Source organism: Parasteatoda tepidariorum, chromosome 2 (genome assembly GCF_043381705.1).
Source record: "Parasteatoda tepidariorum isolate YZ-2023 chromosome 2, CAS_Ptep_4.0, whole genome shotgun sequence".
Classification (NCBI taxonomy): Eukaryota; Metazoa; Arthropoda; class Arachnida; order Araneae; family Theridiidae; genus Parasteatoda; species Parasteatoda tepidariorum.
The window spans coordinates 64,075,700-64,089,292 of NC_092205.1; positions in this window are offsets into that span (position 1 = coordinate 64,075,700).

Sequence of the window (13,593 nt, forward strand, 5' to 3'; positions counted from 1 at the left end):
AAAATTAAGTTATATTTTTCGATTAGAAATAGTTCAATTATAATTAGAAAATTAATACTAAACACTGGGTCATGCTGAGAGTTTTTCCTGTTTTTAACGCTTAAATGCTTTAGAAGTGCTTTTTGTGCATGTTTTTTTAATTACTTTAATAAACTTGTTTATTCAAATCCCTTGCCACCTTCAACAAAAGTAGAATGCATTTAGTAGAATTTTACTTTCAACAAAACTTTCAATCTAAAATTAAATTTAACCATGAAAATACTTATATTGCGTGAAAAATTTTTCTAAAAACAATACAAAGAGTTTTTTCTCTAAAAACAATACATAAGAAACGTCTAGGAGTTTTGGAGCGAAGTCATAGCTAGTTGCTATCAGAAATAGCTATAAACTTCATTTATTATATATTAAAAAAATAGTTGCCGCAACTGTTAGTTTTCTGCAGGGCTTAGAAACAATACTGACATGCATTAATTAAGAGGAACAAACTCATCCAAAAACTATTTCATTTTTATGTATTAATTTGTTATTTACAATAAAGACAATTATGTATTACTATTATACATAAGTAGAAAAAATGTTACTTTTTTTAGAGCAAATCACATGCAAATTAAATTTTAAATTCGAAATAGATCGATTACTTCAAAAATTTACTTACTTTTAAACTTTATTACACAATTTGTTTTATAAATAAATACCTTTAATGTCTATCTTTCTTGATTAAAACTTTAATCATGTTCCACAGCTTTACAGCCATCCATTAACAAATTTGTTTGTGTAAAATCATACTTTGTAAAATGATTTTTGTCTAAATCTATGTTTTATAGTAGATTATTTCCCATTACCACTGAATTTTGCATATTTAATATATTAATAAAATGTAAACATTGTTAACATCTTATTATACTTGTTATGTTTTTATCCCCGTGATGCTCTTGAAGTATGTGGCTATAATATTTGAAATTCTTAACCTTAAACCCAGGCAAAAAAAAATTCAATCTGCTTATCACTGGATGATGATTTTTTATATCAGTCATTGACGATATTATATGCGATCAATGGAAACTGATGTTAATATGCAAGCAAAACAGCAACAGCTAAGCTATAGACATGATTTGAACCTGAGCTCTTAGTGTCACTTGTGAGCACATACTTTTTTTTCTTAGTCCTTTACTTTTGTCTTTACTGTATCCTATTGCTCTGAGAGTTTTATATACTTTTCTTTGGAGAGCATCGTGGTTATTTTATCACGATAGTTAAAATTTAAAATGAGCCTAGTTAAACCTTTACATTCTATAATTTTTTTTGTGTGTTTCTTTTGAGATTACCGACGTGCAATCTAAACTAAGATCTCCTAGAAGAGAGAAGGCCTCCGCATTGATCAATTTAGTAGCTTGACTTAGCAAACATGAACTATGCAGAAAGGGAAAATTCAAAAGATGCCACTATATCCGAACTATTAAAAAATCAGATTTCTCGTTTCTGACAACCCGGGAGAATGCCTTCTCTGTTCTAGGACGTGTTTCTAAACACGATAGATTAAAGTTAAAGTTATTTCGTTTTATTTTTCAATGTCAAATCTTTTCGTTTGATATTTTTTTTTTACCTTTTAATACTACCAACGCTCGATCTAATCACGAAAATATAAAATTGCAGCTGTTTTATTTTTATCTCAACCACTTCCATTCAGTAATTGTGCCGTTTTATTTATTTTACTCTAGCAATAAATTCACAAATAAATACTGAGTTTTATAACTTTTTTTACTGTTGAAATTTATGTCATCCATTTTCCAGAATAGGAGAAGGAAAATATATGAATTTCGCAGCATTTTAATCAAAACTAAAAATTTTACTTTAGTTACTTCAATATAATGGCCAATTTATATTAAAGCATTTAATACTGGAAAATTCTCCAGGAACATGAAACATTTGGGAGATATTTTATAATGTTTATAGAATTGTACACCTAACCATACCATCCTGTACTATTTCTTAAATTTAACACGAAAGCGAAGGCCAGCTAACAAAACTTTCAATATGACCCAGTATATTTTTTGCAGGATTCGATAGATTTTTTCATACATACATACATAAATATTTGTACCCAGTACTTTTTCTTAACCGTATGTCTATGAGATATTAAAATTCTACACATTGTTGAAAGTTTTTTAAGGCTAAAGAACTGTTATTGGGCAAAATTAATATAGAGCTTTGTATTAAAATGCCATACTGTGCACTCACATGAAAATGACACAAATGAATATTTGTTGGTTAAAAAAGAATCAAATATCTTAATATGTCTTTATACAATGTCGTATATTTCTAATTAGTTTAGTAGTTAGAACTTGTCTCAAAACTAATACTCTAATATATAACTAACTCAAAAATAAATAGTATAGCCTTAATACTGAGCACTCACTGCCAATTTTATAACAGTTACTGCTATATAATAGATTTAAGTATCATTCCCGTAGGATTTGTATTCAAGTTTCTAAACTAGATTTTGTTTAAATGGATCACGATATAGTAACATTAAATCTCACAATTATTGATGGTGTAAAAACAGATTGTAAATAAAGTTTTGCTGTTATTGGAAATGAACGCTTTAAGAAAAGGGATCATTCGAGAAAGCGTATCCAAGTGATTGTTTCAAAAGCATATATTTTCATATTATTAGTTGTAGAGTTGTATTTATGTACAAAGGCAGAAACATAAATATATTCACATTAATTAAGTTAAAATGTATGTGTATATTATATTACGCACCTGTATTATTTATCGCTCTTTGTTTAATACTATTAGAAAAAAAAGTGTAATGCTTGTACGTTCAAAAGGTTGCTATGGTAACAAAAAAGTGTTACGTTTTGGATTATTTTATAATATTGAAAAAACTGCTTCCATTTTTGTTATTTGAGCATTTTCTTGAAAGTTAGTCACGGTATTTTTATATAATCTTCCTTTAATTAATAAATAACATTTCTTTTAAAAATAATTAAGATAGTAAGGTAAAAAAAAGTTGAATCAACATTGAGCATTTAAACACCTCTTATAGAAAAAAATCTATAAATAGTTTCGTACATGCTTCAAAAATTAGTACCGTTTCTAAATTTTCGAATTAAGTTATAAATGGGGAAGAAAAAAAATGCTATTTTGAAGAACAAAATAATGTAAAAAGTGTCTTGGAAAGACAAGAAACTTAATTACACGACGATATGAAGATAGAATAACTTATGAAAAAATAATTTGAATTATTAGCAGTATAACATTGAAAGCCTTTTAAATATTTAGCTATCTTTGTACGTAATACTATGAACTTTAGACAAATAAAAGAATTGTATGAAAAATAAACTACTGAAAGAAACGTAACGCTACGTTGTACAATATACATAATCCATGAAAAAAAATAATATATCTATCGGAATTAGTTAAAAACCATTTTTTTCTCTATTCAGTTAATTTAGTCTATAATTTTACTAAATTTGTGATAATTTGTAAAACTTTTCCTGGTAAAAACATTTGAAGAATGTGCGTAAATATCAATTAATTTTCATTTCTTAGTCTTTTAATTAGACTTTCTCTTTCTCTTTAGTAAAAACGTATTTATCAATATTCCTTTTAATACAACATAATTTTATTAATACATTACTCTTATGAATTAAGGTAAATATTATCCACTTTTGTAAAAAAAATATGCTAAGTTATATTGAAATTAAATAAATGTTTAATAAATAGTTATTACGCTTGCAAATATTACATGAATGTTCTAGTATAAGGTGAAAGACTCTGATTGTTTATGTTGGAAATATTTTGAATTAAGCATTTATGAATAAAAAAATATAGATTTAACTACTCATAGTTTCTACAGTTTATGATGTTGTAAATTGAGAAAATATTTTAAAATGAAACAAATGTATGTTTCAATTATTCTTGTTAACTTTGTATTTTGCCTTTGCTCTTTACTTATTAATTCAGTTACTTGCATTTTCATATTTGTCATGTTTTCATGTAATTCAGTTCTATGTATAATCTGAAAGTCTATTTTCTTTAATAATATTATTCTATTTCAAGAATTACTATGCAATCAGGAAATAAGTTTCTGCTCCCAGAAGAAGCTAGAAAGCGTTCAATAGGTCTATATAAGTTAAAATTAGAACAACAGTCAATTCAAATGATGCCCTTGATATTTATCAAATAGCCGACCGGCCTGTGTAGGAGTTAGGGAACTGCCCTTGCATCAGAAAGGTTCTGGTTTCGAATCCCGGGCAAGGCATGGATGTTCCTTCCTTCTCTGTAATATCTGTCCTTACTGTGGGAGCAACGTTGGTCCACCTAATATGGTGCCCCTGAAAGAGTGGCCAACAAATCTTCCCTTCAGCTGCCTCTATGAACTAGGTCATTATCTCGGTGGGCATTGGAAAAAAAAATATCAAATAAGAATGCCGTGCAAGTCCGCTATTAAGTCACGCTCTATTAAAAAACACGTTCAATATGGTTCAAATTTCTGCACCAACTTGCGTAAGGCTTATGGAGGCATTTGATATTTTCGTGTCCGCTTCCCACAACGCAATTCTTTTAAAGTTTCAATAGAGTTCTTCCAGTTCTGTTTGAACAGTTTTGGTTCTTTTTTACAAGATAGGCAAGAAAGATACGTCGAATACACGAAAATTTGTAGAGTCGGCTATTATTTTATCAAAAATCAGTCAAGGAACATCTTTTCCTCACTTCCTCCACATTGGTCTTCGCGAACAACGAACGTGCAACTCTCGTATTCTTTGACAGATTGTAGCACTACACTATTTCATCTGCGATTCGCCTTGATTCTACGAACAGATTACCTGAGTCTCAAACAATATGAGTGCCGAAACTGCAGATTACATTAACGAACATGCGAAGATTACGAATATTCAGTTTAATAGATACGAGGAACGGGGAAGCCTTTATTTTTATGGTCATTATAACTTTAGGGGCATTAGTTTACTGTTACGGTCAGTGTTACACTTGCAGGTTCTTAGTCGTAACCTAGCTTCTAAATTTTTTACAGTGAAGTAACAAATACTTGTTCAGAATTCACCAATTTTTAACAAACAGAATGTCTATAATGAACATTTCCGATGATACCTTATTACTTGTGAACTCAATAAGCACTATAAAACATTGTATTATATAGTTTTGGGTTATAGCGCTATTAAGTGCCGAATTTTTGTGCTAAACTTCTTTTTTTTTGATATAGAATAAATGTCAATTACATCATTTGAATAAGCTGCAGCTGAAATTTTTATGTCATTTGAACGCATTCCCTTGAAGCGGCAAACTTATTTTTTGGTAACCCTGTATTTATAAGGTCTGTATTTTCATCTTTGCAGTAAGTTCTTAACTTTAATTAATGTATTTGTTCCTTGATGTTTCTATCTTGTTTTTTATTGAATATAAAAATGAATTTTTAACTTTGATCATAATAAATTCCGTTCATAACTTAATTACTAATTTAATCATAAGTATTCAATTAATCTTTTATTTCTCTTTATTTTGTATTTGTTATTAAATTATTCTTTAAAGATAATTAATAAATTTAAACAAAAAGTTCTTTGGCGTAGTTTAAATGTTTGGCAGTTTCCACAGCAAATTTTACAGAAACTATATTTATCTCATACACAAACATAAATTTCCCCTATAAGCATCGAAAATAAAGTGCATAAAAATAACTTAACACAATATGAATTTAAATTTTAAATAAAACGTTAATATTTTTTTTATTGAAAATTTTTAGTTCTTCTTTTTATGGGTATTAATGTTTTACAGTTGATTAAAAAAATAAAGTTTTATGAAAATAACATGAATACAGAATACTGATTTTAAGTAGAAAAATGCTGAAGAAATTTTATCAAGAAATTATAAAGGAAATGTTTTTCTTATCATGGAGAAAATATTAAGAACTAATTAACATATTGCAGACCACATATTCTGTTGACCATCAATATACAAAGTGTTTAGTAATGATTCCTTTTAATCTGGATTTATCAAAAAATAAGTACAAAAAAATATCGCAATATTTAAGTGAGGAAAAGACTGAAACATTATTGAATTCTACTTCTGAAGGAGGCAAGATTAAAAACATCGAAACCAGTTTGAATTGCCTTATATCTTGGAATGGTTTGTAATCATCGCAATTATCGTTTTTCAACTCCTCTGTTTTCTCCAGCAATAAAAAGTTTTAATTAATCTTGTAAGTTCAAACAGGATTCAATATTTTTTTTCATCAGTTTTTTGAGAGGACTTTTTTCCTCGCTTGATTGACTCCTGATAAGTGTACTTTCTTTACTGAAAAAATAGATTTTGGGACGTTTATAATGAAGCACTCTGCGTATTAAGAATTATTGATCCATTTTTAAACACTTTCATAAAAAAAGAGTATTATTGAGAGGGTTAATGGTTAATCTTGAAATATACATGGGTTAATCTTGAATACATGGTTAATCTTAAATACATACAATAGTTGAATTGAAGCGATTTAACTGTTGGCTTAGACTTATTCAGTGATTGTCCTGTTTCACAAAAGATCATAATTTAAAGAATGGCAGAGTATTTATAAAAATTGTATGAAAAATACTAAACTTAGATCATAAGCTACCGTCATTAATTGTTTGAAAATCAAAGACACCAATTAATGTTGCGCGTCGTCAATAAGCTACTTTTTGTAAAATGACTAGGCGTCTCAAGGTTAAGTGATTCCTTAATTTGCTACACTTTTCCTCTCTCTGTTACCATGGTTTTCGCAAATCTAACTTGGAAAATTTTAGCGTGAGGGGAAAGTAAGATCCTTAGCAGCAAAATATTGGTCCCTCATTGGACCAATATTCACGAGTCTTGGCTCAATAAAGGTTCAAAGGAATGTTATTTTCCGATATTGGCCCTATATAGATTTGTCGGATTCACCCGGCATTTTACAGCAATTTTACATTCAATATCGACACTAGGTAGAACTGTCAGACTCACCCGATATTTTAAATTTATTATTCAACCAATATAAGCCCTATATTGGCCCCGTGAAGGCCAATATTGGCTTATATAGGGCCAATATTAAAAACTCTAGACAAACTAATAATGGTCCCTTGGAGCATGCTCATATAGGACCAATATTGGGCTAATTTTCAGCCCATCTGGGGCCAAGGTGAACTTGTTGCTAGGAATATGGCGAAACCATGATAACAAAGAGGGAAAAGTGTGAAGAATTGAGGAATCACACAACTTTGATAAGCCCATTCTATTTACTGGGAGTATAAGAATGAATAATTACTCAATACGATTTAGATATTTAATTAGATTGTCAAAAGTGGAATCACATTCATACTCTTATTTAATTTATTTTATTTATTTATTTAAAAAAAAGTTATTTTTGTTGGATTTGTATGTTTTTGCAAACGAAATTTATGATTATAAATACCATTCAAGAAAAACGCCTTCAGAGAAAGCCTCACAATCAATTTTCAGCCCAAACAAAGTGTGATAGAAAGATGTGCTCATTTTCAGTCCAATTTTTTGCACGTTTAGTTAGTTAATAAAGTAGTAGTTTGCAAAATGCAGGTGCTCTGTGTATAATATTAATCTATTATTATATTTCTGTCTAAAATAGTAGACGCAGAATTTTGTAAGACTAATGATTTGGGTTTCAGCAAAGAATTTATGTGCAACGTACGGGTACTGTCGTATTGAACTTCTTTGCTCTTTAGGAAAAACCATTTCAATATATCCAGATTACTTTAAACATGTTAAAATATTGAATTGATTTTTCTCTGTAATTAATACAAAGACATTAAACTATTTACTTCGTTAGTCATAACGTTGTGCTGAATTTATTTCATGACTCTAAAAAATCTATGCACTTTGAAACCATTTCGAACTTGCAGTAAATAAAATTCACATGATATCTTGCAATTTTATAAAAAATTGTATTTAAACTTTATTAATAATCTATACTACTTAAATCTTTTGTAATAAATTAGCGTGAAAAAAATGAAGATTTAGTTTTTATTATCAGAATTGTAACTCTATGAATTTTGTTAACTTGACTTGATAATTTTAGAATAGCAGTGTTCAATCCACAATTTGACTTCGGAAACACATGTTTAAAAACATAAAATTCGCTGTAAATGTTAATTTTTTTGCTCCAGCGATGCAGATAAAATTTGATGCAGATAATGCATTTTAGAACAGTCTTCTTCAATCTACAATTTCATCATAATTTAAATTAAAATGAATGGAAATTCTTGAATTTGTCCATGTTTTTCCAGAAATTTGCTTTTAAATCACAACACACATATAATGCTTTTTTTGTGCAAAAATTACAATGAGTGGCGAAAATATTATTGCTTTATTTACAGCTTTCTTAATTGTTTCCAGTGTTGCATAGCGCTAGACAAATTCTGACATACAGAAAATTTATATGGAAAATATTATTGCTTGTGTGAAGACATTGTAGTTTTAGTCAAATTTAAATTCAATATAGAACTTTTCTTTATAGTCAACAGTTTAAAAATATATTCTTCAGCAACCCGAGTTTTAAATAATGGTAGGAAATGTAATTTTTACCTAGAAATATGAAGCAGAGTAGAAAATAGTAAATAAACTCATTAATACGGAAAAAAATTGCAAATTCATTCAATTAGTTGTTTTTTAATTATTACAAAAAAATAACCCTTTTCAGTTTTCAGCAATTTTTGCATATTTTAGAATAACTTAAAATCGCATTTCGTCATGTTTTCGTAATATAAAAAAATTTATTGGACTCAAATGAATGTCATAAAACTGCTTAAATGGTTCCTTCAATCAAATTTCTTAATTTTCTGTCAATTTTATCCCAACTACAAGTGGAAATTTAATTATGTTATATAATAGCTTTAGTCACGTTTAGCTAGAGTTATGTTAGATAATAACTTTGTAATATCACAAAAACGGAATATAATCATAGAATGTTAATTGCGCCAAATATTGTCCAATGTATTGGATGCTGGTTACCAGAATAGTTTCATATGTATTAGCTTGGGAGCTCCCCAACACAAGTAAATATTTTATCTATTATATATAATAAATCTGTAAGTATTTAAGTAATTAAAGTGTTTATTTGAAAATAAATAAACGTGTTTTCATCGTTAATAAATGTATAAATATAGGTGGAAACAGTTACGTTTTAGGTAGTTGGAATTCCTTGCTTGAAGTGTGAGCAATAGAGCTACAAAAGCTAAACAGGTTAACTTCAAGTTTGCTTAGCGTAACTCGTTTGTTCGAAAAAAAAAGCTCAAAAACAAAAAACTCGCACTTGAAAAAGAAAAGAGGAAAGAAAAGAAATTGATAAATTTTTAAAAATGTTAACCTCAATTTAAAATTTTTTTTCTTACACCCAAGATCAAAAAATTATATTTTAAACATTAAAAAAATCCTTAAATTTATGTTTCCACTAAATATTCTGAAATTGAAGTAAATAAACTGAAATAGCTTCATTTTATGTTGACAATTTCTGGTGGATGGATTTTATTTATTGTCGATAGGTTGTTGATAAACTTCTTACTGTCTCTAAGGGTATAATGAATATACAATTGAGAAGCACAATTGTCAGTTATTTCATAAATCTAGATTTTGGTCAAATAGCGTATTCACGAAAATGGACACAGCAAAAAACTCGTCTTTTTGGTTTTAAGCTCAAATTTGATAACTATACCGGAAATTGCTTGCTTACTTTTCCTTTCTTAATTAAATACGAAGCATAATCTTTACAGAGCAAAGTCCCGGACTTCAGGATCGAGTGGTACTTTGAGCAGGTGGGTTTCATACTTTCGTCAGGTCTAACTTTTAAAGCGATATCTTCGTGTTCAGAATTCTAAGCGATGAAGTGAGAAATAAAAATCTAAATTTTTGCAACGTTATTTCAAAACCATTATTACAAATTTATAGTACCCGTGACAACATTGTGTGGCGTAACTACCACTACGAAAATTAAACATTAATTCACTGGTATATAAAGACATGCTAACTTTCATCAATCACGAGGTACCTTTTGATAGATGAAGGTTGGTGGCCTCTGCCTCCACATTAGTGACCTCCGGACGTGATTTGAACACGCAGTAACGCCCACTTCGAACTGGTAACGCCTACTTCGTTGGATGGTCCACATTGAACAGTTGACTTGTGACTGCATCATTATCCACCTCCTCACGCTGTTGCTGCTCAGTTTCATTGGAACACACTATACAATCGACTGCTAAAGGCAACACAGGAGGGACTACGACTGTGAAGTTAATACACTTCTCACATTCAGCACTCAAAACACCCAGTGACATTGTGGCGTAACTACCACTGCGAAAATTAAACATCAATTCACTGGTATATTTGTTTATATATATGTAGAAACAACCATCTAATCACTGGAAGAAATCAACCAGTTGGTTACATAGCTAATAATTATTTTTAAAGTCATAACTCTTGAAAGTTTTAGAAATTTAAAATGTGTAGCACTGGGAAACTACGTAACGTCTACCTTTTAAAGTCAAAATATTACAGCAAACTCTTAAAGGTTTCGAATATTTAAATAAATATTAGCAGCACTTAAAAAGAAGGCAATCTATTTTTAGAATTTAATTTCCGCTCAAAAATTTTTTCTGAGAAAAAATATTAAATGGTTATATTTATTAAGGAAATTAATTAGATGAAAAATTTTAGCAGTTAAATAGTAAGAAATGTGTCATGCCTATTTTGGTATGCAATTATTGTTTATTGAACTTAACAAAACACGAGGATTTCAATGCATTAAACTAAATTATTTATAAGTATTTTCTTTCCAAATTGTTTTCATTACCTAAATGAAATAAAATTAAAATTTTAAAAATGAACGGACTTAAAAATTCAACCAATGCTAATAAAATATTTTACTGTTTGTTTGTCGTGAATTTTCAGATGAATTAGTTAATACATAAATATAATTCTTTTCATACTAAAATTATTTTAATTTGGAATATGAATAAAATCAGTTACATTACCATGTAATATAGTATGTAAGTAGCAAATGAAAAAAAAAATTCATCATAATAAATTTTGACTAGAAGACCTTATTTATCATAGTTGCAATCATTTTTTTTAAAACTCTAAATAACTTTTGATCTAAAGATCTGATCTTCACGTTCTAGGACTCAATATTACTGGTTCATGGGGAGTGACTACAAATATGCCAATTAGATAGTTCAGACAATATTTTAAGTTACAAAATCAGACTAAGAAACGGGCGCTTTCTGAATAAACATGCCTTTTTTTGTTTTTTTGACAGATTTGATTTTGTGACCACTAAAATATCGCAATCAGGGAAATCGAGTTCTAATTGCTTGGCTGAGATAGCCTGGTTGGTAGGGCACTGGGTCCATGTCCAAGAGGTCCTGGGTTCGATCCCCGCAGACCAGGGACTCGCAGTGTAGTAACTGGTGATAATGCACTTTTAATCTGTCGAGTCACATAGTTCATGTTCCCATAACAAATCATACCTCTGGGGGTAGGGGAAAGTGGGGTCAATTGTAACAGGGTACGATTGCAACAGAGCAAATATTTCGAGTGTCGGGTTCTAGATTTGGTTCCTAGGTGGCGAACAAGGTGTATTTAATAAATCTACATGTACACCCCTGCTGGCAACCATTTTTATGTACTTTTGAAAGAGTTACATCACAAAAGATATTTTCACGCTACGTAAGTACTTTTTTTGGTATTAGAATATTATATTGTAACAAAATAATTTTGTTTAAACAAATAAAAATTATTAACCGAATATGTAAGTGGACACCTTAATTAACATTTTAAGAAAAAAAAGATTAGTTTTGTTAATTAACAAGCATTGTTTTTAACAAATGAAGCTGAAATGGCGTCTTGGGGACAATTGTAACAATAAGTAAAGGGACGATTGTAACAGCTGAAAATAAATAATCTTATGTTTACAAACCATTACTTAACTCTTTAAGAACCACCAATAGTTTCCTATATCATTTATATTATGTTGCATGTGCATTATTTCATTTGTCACCTTTCACAGCATAAATTAAAATTTTTAACCCCTTAAAGTTTAACCCTTTAGGTCTCTGCTCATCATTATTTTGACTCCTAAAATATCATTACTATTTTGATCAATAAAAAAATATATCACAACTATGATAATACGTATAATTAACTATGTTTTAGTTGAATTTATGAACTGTTACAATTGACCCCGTAAGTGGGGACAATTGTAACAAGTGCACGACTGTCAAAAATTGTTAATAACTGATATAATAACATTTAAAATAAGGTATTTTTTTTTCTAGTAGAGGATAGTCTACTTTACTCGTCTGTCAATTAATACTAATAATATATTGGAATTTTTGTCAGTTAAAAATAGTTAAGTAAAAAATGTTACAATTGACCCCACTCTCCCCTACTGATCCAGAGTTTCCTTGTCTTCTGGATTGGTTCAAAATTACAAGGCTACGGAGTTGAACATTAGCAGTCCTAAACCTAAAATTAGGTCGGTTGTTTAACGACGGTTGTAAAATAAAATGGTTCAGTTAAGAGAGCCATTCAAAGTTTGGTCCCCTTAATGTTAATTTTACTCTTTGCGTATCTCACCATATTTCAAAAAAATTTTAAGCGAATTGAGCATTTTTTACCCATAATTATAAAACTCGTTTATCCAAAGATAACTCCATGCGAAATACAAGTTTTAATATATATCTATTATTTTATTTAGTACCAGTCGAAATATTTTTGAATAGCAAAGTGTGCATTTTGTACATCATTTAAAAAAATGGAATTTTCAATATCAGAATACAAAAGTTGAGCAGAATTGATCGAATAATTCCTGAGAAATCGAATTTAAAAAATACAATTTTTTGAAAATTTGCTTTCATAGGAACTATCCAACCGAATTCTCTCAAATGTTGTATTTTGCCATTTAAAATTACAGTCTTTAAAACGATGTAAAAAATTCTATACGTTACAATTCAAATGTATTTCGACTGGCATTAAATAAAATAACAAAAAATAATAAATATTTACTAATGGTTATATTTTGCATGCAATTACCTTTGGATGAACGAGTTTCAAAATTGTGTGAAAAAGAATTTCAAGTCGCTTACAAAGTTTTCAAGTCATTGTGAAATACGCAAAAAGTAAAATTAGCATTAAGGGGTTCGAAATTTGGACCGCTCTCCTAACAAAGCTATTGGGACCATATTTCCCAGATTGCGACTTATCTTGGGAGTCAGAAATCCGATTCCGTCAACAACAAAAAAAGTATGTTTACTCATAGAAAGTACTTCCTTGTGTCTGGTTTCATATTTTAAAATGTCGTCTGCAGCAATTAATGATCATATTGAGTTTACCCCCTCGAACCATTCAGATTAAGTCCTAAAACGTGAAGATCCGATCATTAGATCAAAGTTATGCTGTGTGGTCCGTTCTTTCTTTTGCGCACTGTACCTTAAAATTCCGCATATACATCACTTATGATTTGTTTTTATGAAAAATATTGTCAGTGGATTCTTTTTTTTCTTCTTCTTCTCTATGAATTATTGTATGATAATAAAAACTATG